General features: G+C 58.4%; 1 protein-coding gene across 1 annotated transcript in view; it reads right to left on the reverse strand.

Moving 5' to 3' along the window:
• VDAC1 (voltage dependent anion channel 1) overlaps positions 1–10,056 on the reverse strand; it is an 88,521-nt gene that overhangs the window by 77,319 nt on the left and 1,146 nt on the right. The window lies entirely within an intron of this gene.

Here is a 10,056-nt window from a genome sequence, read left to right on the forward strand (position 1 = left end):
CGCACCTCCCCTCATGGGGACAGGGTGGGGGCAGCTGTTGCTATGAAGGTGGAGGAGGCAGGAACCCAATACAGGCCTCGCCAAGCAAGATACTTTCACATGTGACTCACATCAGGGACCAGAAACAACAACAAAAAAAGAGTGTGAAAACCAGAGCTGGCTGCTGGCTGGGGGACTCCCCACCCACCTGCCCTCTCATTTCACTCCTTTAAAAAGCCCTGGTAGCCCAGCACTCCACAGATCGCCCTCTCTCCCCCCAAGAAAATACGCACCTCCAGGACCCTCAACTGGCTAAACAGCCCAGCAAAGCATGAGAGCAGTGGCAGGCAGGATCAGCACGCAGGCCTGGGCCCAGGCAAGACCCTGGGGCAGCTGCTGCCTGTCAGCCACCCCCAGCTGCTCCAGGCTTCCTGGTTCTAATCCTGCATGCTCTCCATAACCTCCTCCAGGCCCAGCACCACCGCCAGGGCCACGTCCGTTACTTACAACAGCAGGGTGGCCCTTGGCACAGATACCCTTGGCAAAGCACACCTTCTGCCACCCATGAACCCCCAGCCTGGCTGCACACCCTGCTCCCAGCAGCTCCTGGGGGCCTGGCCGTGGGTGCTTCCTGCCAGAGCCTGTAGTTCCTCCACCTGCTCCAGGAAGCTGTTAATTAAGGAATGCGGGATGGGGGTAAAGATTAAACGAGATAAAGCAAAGCCTGACGGACGTGGAGGGGCTCCACAAACCTTCATTCCCTCTCCCTGCCCTTTCCAGGTTCAACTGCTTTCCCTGCCTACTGATTAAGCAGCCTCCTTAGGATGCTAACGACTATTCTTGACTCAAGACCAACTCTCGCACTGTCCGGTGAAGTCACAGAGTGTTCGTCACCATCCGGCATTTAACAGAAAGGTGACCACAAGCCCAGAAGAGAGTGGGCTAGGAGGGTGTGCTCCCAAGTGGGTCGCCTCCCTGGGTTCACACTTCATCTCTGTCTCCTGTGACAGAGGGGTAACCTCAGGCCGTGTCACACAGCATGAGTGTCTCTCCCCATTTGTCAGGTGCGGGTGGCATCCCAGGACGCCAAAGCAAGGCAGCAGGGAAGGTCTGTGAGCACGGCTGCATGCTTCGGAGGCCCTGAAGACTGCGTGGGTGAGACGACACCACGTGTAGGATTTTCCTGTAAAACACCTGGCTGAAAAGGTGATGGAAACCTGAGCAGCTGAATGCTGGTCACCATTCAGGGAAGCTTCCTTAGACCACTCTCTCCACCCTTGCAACTTTTCTGCTGAAGCTGCAAGCTGGCACGAGGTCCCTCAGGGCTCCCCTGCCTGCACTAGAGCAGCCTGAGCCTCAGGGTCAGGGAACAGCCAGGACTGCAGGGCGTGCGCACCTGCACCAGCCCTGTCACCAACACAAAGTGCCAGGGCTATGACCCAGTCTGCGGCTCCCGCAGGGTGCCCCAAAGACCCCATCTGGGGGTCAGTGAACCAGTATGTCTGATCACCAGGCCCTCCTGGTGACCCCAGGTGAGGAGAAATGTCAGCTCCCTGATCCCTCCAGTGATGAGACCCTCCCCATTGCAGAAGGCAGCTATAAGCAGAGGCGAGGAGGGGACCACCACTTACCTCCCCAGCCTTGGGCTCAGACACAGCCTGTTCCAGACCTAGCCACTAGGGGGGGCCAGTGCGCAGCTCCCACGGCTCCCAGGTGGAATTCAGCCTTTCCTGACCCGAGAGCATAGGTCACTGGTCACCCAGGACCAGGGCAAGGAGTAGGGAGAACAAGTACACCTGACCCCACATCCATCCAAAGACTGTTTTTTTCACTTGAGTTTTCTTTTTCAACTTAATTTTTTTCTTTGAGAGGCAGCAACAGAAAGTTCCCACCTCCCAGATGCCTGCAAAGGTCGGTGCTAGGTCAGAACCAAAGCTGGGAGTCAAGAGTGCCATCTGGGTCTCCCATGTGGGTGGCAGGGAGCCTGGCACTGGAGCTGTCACCTCTGCCTCCAAAGTCAGGGACTAAAACTGGACGCCAGATGCAGGGACCGCGGTGTCGGGTATGAGCATCCGACGGGGCACCTCAACGCAAGGTCTCACCTCTGCTCCACCTGCATTTGTAGCAAAAAAAGGGGTTTTTCCGGTCACAGAACATGTTGAGCTCAACTCATGAAGTAGATAGTTAAGGTCTGCTCTGCTTTCTTACCAGTGTCCAGGTCCTGTGCTACAGAGGACTCTGGGAGTTGGTGGGGGCACATCCCAAGGTCCTGGCCTTCCAGCCAGTGCTCTGTGGTCAGGACTGGTCCCAAGGGAGGGGACATAGGAACTGTGCCTTCCCCCGACCCCCAGCAACACAGCCTTCCACTCCTTCCTCCCTCGTGTCCCTTCTCCTCAACATGCAGCTCGGCCCCTCTTCCCAGGACTCCTCCTGACTACTCGCCTCCCTGCCAGGAGTGCCAGCATGGCCCCATGCCCTGTCCATGAACCACCATCTTCATCTTCCCTCACACCAGCAGGGGTCAAGCCTGGCTCAGTCCTCCAGCGGGGGTCCTGGGGTGGGTGGGAGAGGAGGGTGTCTTCATGACTGGATCACATGCCAGCCCCGGCAGCCAACGCAGGGAGTGGCTGATGGGTCTGGTACAGCATTTGACAAGGGCAAGAGCTCCCATCCCTGACATTTTGGGGTGTGGAGGAGCAGGGCTGAGTTCCAAGGCAGAAAAAGCACTCTGACTTTTCAGTTCTAACCTCCCTGACAGCAAAGCCAAGCCTGGGCCTGCAGCCCATCTTAGAGGGTGAGCCTAGCCTCTCACCCCTCAAAGCAATCCCAGGGACCACAGGGGCCATGGCCCCAGAGCCAGGCACACCTCCCTCCAGCCCCAGGAGAACTTTTCCCTACACCCCCATCTGTCTGCTGTGCACCCCTCACCCAGGCCATGAAAAGTAAGGTGACTTGGACATATGGGCAGCAGAGCCTCCCAGCTCCAAGAGGGACCTGGAAGTCAGCACACAGAGAGGGTCCCCTCCACCTGGGTCCCCTCAGGTCCCTGAGCCTACTGGAGACAGACATGAAGGCATAGCTGTAGGAGGCGGCTTTGGTTGTTTTTTGTTTTTAAGATTCATATACCTAGTTGAAAGGCAGTTACAGAGAAAGAGAACAAGAGAAAAAATCTGCCACCTGCTCGTTCACTGCCCAGTGGCTGCAATAGCCGGAGCTGGGCCAGACTGGAGCCAGTAAACTCCATGTGGGTTCCCTACATGAGTGGCATGGTCCAAGCACTTGGGCCATCTTCCGCTGCTTTCCCGGGGTGCTTAGCAGGGAGCTGGATGGGAAGCGGAACAACAGAAACTTGAACCTGTGCTCCCATATGGGATGCCAGCACTGCAGGTGACAGCTTAACCTGTTGCATCATGCTGCCCGGCCCTTGTTTCCTTCAACTTTTAAAATTTCGTCTGAATGACAGAGCAAGAGAGAATGAGAGAGAGAGAGGAGAGAGGAAGTTCATATCCACAGGTTCACTCCCCAAATGTTTTCAATGGCTGGGGTTAGGCCAGGTCAAAGCCAGGAACCAGGAACTAGAGCTGACTCTCCCACGGGTGGGAGGGACCCAAGTCCTCGGTCACCTGCTGCTTCCCAGAGTGTGTACCAGCAGGAAGTTCAGAACTGAAACCCTGGCTCTCCAATGTGGGTCATCCCAAACGGTGCTGTGACCACCCAGGCAAGCTGCTTTCAACCAGCCCCCTCGAACTCCCCCACCCCACTTCAGCTTCTTCCAGAATCAGGAAGGGGAAGAGTAGACAAGAAGCAAGAGAAGTTCTCAAAAACAGAAGACAGAGCTTGACCAGGAGGGGGAAACCCTTGAAGATGTCAGTAAGAACGGAGCCATGATCAAAAACCAAAGACAGCAGAGCTGACGAGGAAAACCGCAGTCAGCAGCAGCGGCCACCCGTGACCCCAGCGGGGAGGCCTGCACTTTCACACACAGCTGGCAGGTGCTGAGGGGTGAGGGCCCAGCCAGCCAGCCAGAGGCCCAGGCTGCAGGGGGAGGGGGCCCTACGCTGTCCACCGGCACCATCTCCAGGACACAGGACACAGCCTGCCCCCCACAAGGCAGAGCTCTGGCACCCCTGCCTTCAGGTCCACCTCCCTGCAAGAAGCTCCTGGGGGTCCTGGCACCCAGGACAGGCTGGACATGAACCTGCCATGTGAGTGAACACCTCCTCATACCCGCTCCATCCTTCAGAAGCCCTGGACGCGGTCTGTGTCCCCCCAACCCCGTGCTAGCCGTGCCACCAACTGCCACCACTTGGCCAAGCACGCCATGGCCAAGCCAATAACGAGAAGTGGGACAGATTCCCGACCCCCCCCCCCCACACCCACTCTCTTCCACAAACAAGAGAGCTGCACCAAGACAGAGGTGCAAGTCGTGTGGGCCTGGGCCAGTCACTTCCTCTCCCTGAGCCCCTCATCTATAACAGAGGGTCAGGAGACCCAGCTCCCTGGGGGGCTGCTGTGAGGACAGCATGAGGTCACAGAGGGAGGGCACCCCGTCATGGTGCAGCATAGCACTATGATGGAGGTCCACAGGGAGCAAGCAGCCACCCCCCCCCAACCTACACACTGGGTCTCCCAGCACCTGTGTCCTGTTTCCGGAGGCAGCAAGGTGGCCCCAGCTCCTTGGCAGGTTCATGGTCAAGGCCAACAAAGCATAGCCAGGAGCTGCCCAGCCCAGTACCGTCCAGGCGTGGGGACTGGCAGGGGGGCCCTCTTGTTGCCATGGTCAATCCCAGATCAAGTGGGGGTAGCGCGCAGTGCCTCCTTGGAGGAGCTGAGGTGGCTGGCCCGAGTGGTTAGGAGCTGGGCTCCCGGGGACAGATGCCACTGCTTCCCAACAGCAGTCATGAGTTTGGGTGATTCCTGTCGCCTGACAGCAACGATTCCAACCTCTCCAAGCTGCCTGGACATGATGGGACCAAGGCCACGCCCTTCATGTGCCCTGCCCCCTCCCCACCCCCAGCAGTCCCTAGCCACCTCTGCCCACACACTCAGGTGACAGGGAGCTCCAGGCCCCTGCTGCGGGCTACAGTCCGTCAGCCAGCGCTGCCCGGTAGATGCGTTTGCTCAAACCCAGATGAAATCTCTTGGTGTAATTTCCTCCCATTAGAATGGGCTCTGCCCTTAGGCCACCCGCCTGCCCGCCTGCTGGCTGGCTCACTGGGACCTGCAGACAAGCTTGGGGGCCAGCTCACTTGGGGTACACTCATGGTACACCCACTTGGGAAGGCAGGCAGGGCCCCAGGCAGCCTCCCTTGGCCAAACTGCACCCCTGCATGAGACGAGCAGCCCGCGGACTGTGGAGGTTCAGGGCAGCAGCAGGCTGTGGTCACAGCCAAGAACGTAACCCACCTCCCCAGCACCCTGAGACCCCAGCTTCCTAGGTGAGAAATAGGTGGTCAGAGGGAGGTGAGTGGCTGAGGTCCCGCCCACTGAAAGAGCCAACCCCCACTCTGGGGCTAGGAGTTTCCCACCCCAGGAGGAGGCCCGGCCAGAGTGGCAGAGAGGCTGACAGTTCAAGATCCTTGTTCACAGAAGCCTGGGGATGCCACAAAGTCAACATTTCTCATCCCCCACTCTGAAGGAAGCTCTGTCTTCTCACATCCCATTTGCCTCTTGAGACTGACTTGCTTCCTCCAGGAAGCCCTCCCATACTATCACATTGTAGCCATGACACGCACCCAACAGCCACACTTCCGAACGTGGGCCTGTACCCCTTTTGTTTGATCTGATGTCTTTTGCAAGATGGACCGTTCCTTGACAGTGAGCGCTGGGCCTGCTGACTTCTGCTTGGAGTCTGAATGAGAACTGCTGCAGGTTGGCCAGTCAACCAAATAGTTCCAAGTGTGGCGGCTTGCCAGCTCCGCACCAGGTCCCTAGGGGAGAGCAGCCAAGACCCTGAGAGCTGTGACCGTGACGGGGACAGAGTCCTCCCTGACTCTGCCGGACCAACACCAGCCCAGGCCTTGGTGGGCCGCTCCCTGTTCCAGTTGTGATGCATCTGTCTCCCACCTCTGTCTCATGGCCTTGGGCTCCCCACTGCACCCTTACAACTAGGTAAGGGATGTCCTCGGATGACCCTGGGCCTAGAGAAGGCATACACCAACCCGAGTCTGCTCAGCAGGCGAGTGGTAGAGGCAAGGGGGAATGAGGACATGGTCCCTCACGGGACCAGCAGGCCTGACAGTGCAGTCCCTGGCAGGTGGCAGCCACTCCAGGCTCATCTCTTTGCCTGAGGACCCCTTCCTTAGGAACCCAGAGCTACGTGCCCCTCTTCCAGTGACTGAGTCGCAGGAGAATGGCTGGCACAATGGGAAGGCATTGAGGGACAGTCCCAGCCCTCAGGAGGCCTTTGGGAAAGGCAGGGTTACTGGGAGAGAGAGAGAGATTTTCCAAGTGCTGCTTTACTTCCCCAGACAATTGCAACAGCCAGGGCTGGGCCAGCCAACTCCAGAAGCCAGGAATTCCATCTGGATCTTCCATGAGTAAGCAGGCACCCAGCACCTGGGCCACCTCCTGCTGTTTTCAGCGGGAGCTCAATCAGAAGTGGGGCAGAAGAGAAAGCCAACCAGCATTGCAAGATGCCACCATCCCAGGTGCCAGCTTAACCTGACGTGCCACAATGCCAGTCCCCCTGTTCTACTTTGAATTTATTTTATCTGCAAGAAAAAGACTCAAGAAGAGAAGAGCACCCACTCTCTGCTTCACTCCCCAGGCTGGGCTGAGCCAGACAGAAGCCAGGAGCTGGGAGCTCCACCAGGGACTCCCTTCTTGACTCATTTTCAAGGCAGCTGCCAGGGGGATGGAGCCAACTGTTGTGCTGCTCAGGACCCTGCCGCTGCCCGCCCCCACCCACCTGCACGCCAATGTACAGGACTGCACAGCTCCCAGGTTCCTAACAGCAAAACTACAGTCGACCTGGAGGCCTGGTGACCGGGCCTTGCCCTGGGAGGTGCTCATCCCACCAGCAGCCAGCTCCTGGCAAGCCCCAACAGGATGCCAGGCAGCAGGAAGACACGCTGCCCAAGGTTCTGCCTACTGGAATGTACTCAGCGCCCCCTCTCCCTGCCCCCCCACCCGGAAGGGAGGGGGTTTGAGCTGTTTTTCTGGCAACATCACATTTCCAGGGTCTCCCTGTTGGAACAGGTCAGAGTTCACGCAGGCCTTTCATGTCAAAGGAACTGGAGAGAAGATGCAGGAAGTGTGTCTCAGCCCTGATTAGGTTGAGCTCAGGCCAGGAGAGCACCGGCATGGTTTACATGACGTTACATGAAGAGACAATTAGCCTAACAACTTCCGAAAAATACCCAGCTTGGAGCACCCGTGTATTACACGGCACCTTGGAATGCAGCAGGCAGCGCGCTCAGCTCTGGACCAACACACAGCAAGTCCCCCTCAGCCCTGCTCCACAGGTCAGGGGTGGCCTGGCTGTGGCCCCACTCTGCCCCAGGCGGACGCTGATGCCTGCAGAGGTCCATGGCTGACGAACGCTGGAGCAGGAGGTCAGCACTCAGGCTGACCAACTCTAAAGCCACAGCATGCTTGCTTAGACCCTTAGGCCTCCTGGGCCCAGCCCCACCTGAACACAAGTACACACCCACCTGGTTCATCTGCAGGAAGAAGCAGTTCTCCCGCCCCAGAAACACCACCTGCTGTCACCTGATCTTTGGGGCTCCCTGTAGGTAGTCCTGAAATGCCTACTCACCTCTCGTTTGGGGGGAGGTGTAGCCGGGGCATATCCCATTCGCCATCTGTGGACCTACCCCTGTGTGGGATCTGACCCAGCTCCGTCATCAGGCAGCCATGGGCCAGGTTGAGGTGTGTCTGGCTCTAAGAAGGGTCCTGGCCCCCTCCCCCAGCAGAGGCCGAGGACTACCCTAATCGCCCCTTCCCACCCCATCCCCGCCATCCTCGCCGTGGCCCCAGGTGAGGTTGACATGAGCCATCCATAAGGCGAGGATTCTGGCAGTGATAGCTCATCGTTGGGGCATTTGTCAGAAACATCAAGGAGCTTGGACTCTGAAATCTGGGGGGTCATCACGGGGTACTAGAGCATGGTCAGTCACAGTATACGCTCAGGATGTTGACCAACTAGATTTGGAAATCTGACATCCCATTTTCTTTCTTTTTACAAGATTTACTCAAAAGGCAAAGTGATAGAGACATTATTTGGCAAAACAAACTTATCGCTTGTCTCATCCTCAGATTTCTCTGGACATTTTATGTAACTGTGATATCCCCAAATCTCACCTCCCAAATGCCCACAACAGGTGGAAATGGGCCAGAAAGAAAGCTGGAAACTGGCCTGAGTCTCCCACATCTGACACCCTCACCATCACTCTATGAGTTCTTGCGTGGCTTACTCAACCTTTCTGGGCTTCAGAATGGGGCGGATGGTCCCCTGGTCACCCGTGTCACAGGGTGAGTGACAACTGAGTTGGGGTAGCAGTGTGTCTGAGGCTCCTTGTCAGGAGGCATCACACAGTACAGGAGACCAGCGTGAGGATGACCCGGCAGGGGGCTCCTTCTTCCCTGGGTGAGATCCACCTCCTCCAAGAAGCGACACTGAGCTCTCCTTGCCTGACCACCTGCTGCTTCTTAGAACAGCCATGGCTCCTGGGGAGCAGGATGCCTCCCCTTGTCCTGTGTCCCTCCTCCAGCACTTCTCCCCACACCCCTCTTCTCTCTGCTTTCCCACTCCTGTCCCTGTTCCAACAAGCACAGCAAGGAGTGGGAGCCTGACCATCGAGGGCAATGGTCCCGGCCTTTGAGAGTCACGGAGCTACAAAATATCTGGAGAAACTTGAGGGTGCCAGAGTGAAGAAGGAAGATACTGCTTCAATGGGAAAATAATGCTAACCCCCACTCCAAATAAGAACCTTTTAAAAAAGAAAACCTAAGCTCAACATTGTTTAGGGGAAAAAAAGGCTGTCATCTCCGAGGGGCAATTAGGGTGGTCCTCAGCCTCTGCTGGGTGAGGGGGCCAAGACCCTTCTTAGAACCAGGCACATCTCAACCTGGTCGATGGCTGCCTGATGAGGGAGCTGGGTCAGACCACCCCCAAGTGACAAACTTCAGCCTCATCAAGAAAACAAAAACTCAATAGCACTCATCAACTTCAAGCCCTGTTGGCCTGTGTCCCCGGGACCTCACAAGGCTGGCCTGCTACTGAACAGTGGGGGCGGGGTGGGGCTGCGCTGAGCTGGAGTCACCCACGACCCAGGGGAGGAACCCCTCCTAAAGTCCCTGGGTTAGGCACAACTGCGATCCCATTCAGCCCTCCCACAGGAGGCTCAGCCAAGCACTGCAGGCGTTGGGGGCCACCCGGGGTCTCTCGCATCCTGGCAGTTGGGGTGGTCTGGGCGCAAGGGCTCACACCTGGGGGAGGGCCAAGAGCAGCCCAGCTACGGGACAGGGTCTTTCCTTCAGGGCTCTGCCAAGCTGAGCGCCAGAACTCAACCCCTCCCCTGCCCGGGAAGGGAGGGAAAGTGGGCATCCGGGGCCGGAGGTGCGGGGCCAGGCACCCCGCTGGGCGGGCGCAGATAGGATCTGAGCGTGGAGGAGCTCCGGCCCCTGCTCTTTGATCCGCAGCCAACCGGGCTGGGCCTGGACCCGGAGGGGCGGCGCGGCTGTCTTCCGGCCTGGCTTTGCACCGCTGCCAGGGGTCCTGTGGGGCCCTAGCAGCAGAGCGTCCTAAATCCCCGCCTCCTTCCCTGCACCATCCCCTCCCCTATATTTCTCTCCACCCCCCCCCCATTCCCCACGGCTCTGGAAAAGAAAGAGGTGGGAGCGTCCATCAGGGATTCAGCCCAGAAACCCGCTAGAGGATGCGGCGCGTAAGTGCGGTTGACTGAGGTCAAACTCGCACAGCAGGCCCGGCGCGGACGCGGGGGAAGCCGTGCAGGTGCCCCCCACCCCGCGCCAGCCTGGATGATGCAGCCTGGAGCAGGCGTCGAGGGGTGCGGATCCCTGCAGGCCCCGAGCCCCGCATGGGACCCTACCGCGCGAAGCCTGGAGGCTCGG

Source organism: Ochotona curzoniae, unplaced genomic scaffold (genome assembly GCF_017591425.1).
Source record: "Ochotona curzoniae isolate NIBS_2020 unplaced genomic scaffold, NIBS_Ocur_1.0 contig_1, whole genome shotgun sequence".
Lineage (NCBI taxonomy): Eukaryota > Metazoa > Chordata > Mammalia > Lagomorpha > Ochotonidae > Ochotona > Ochotona curzoniae.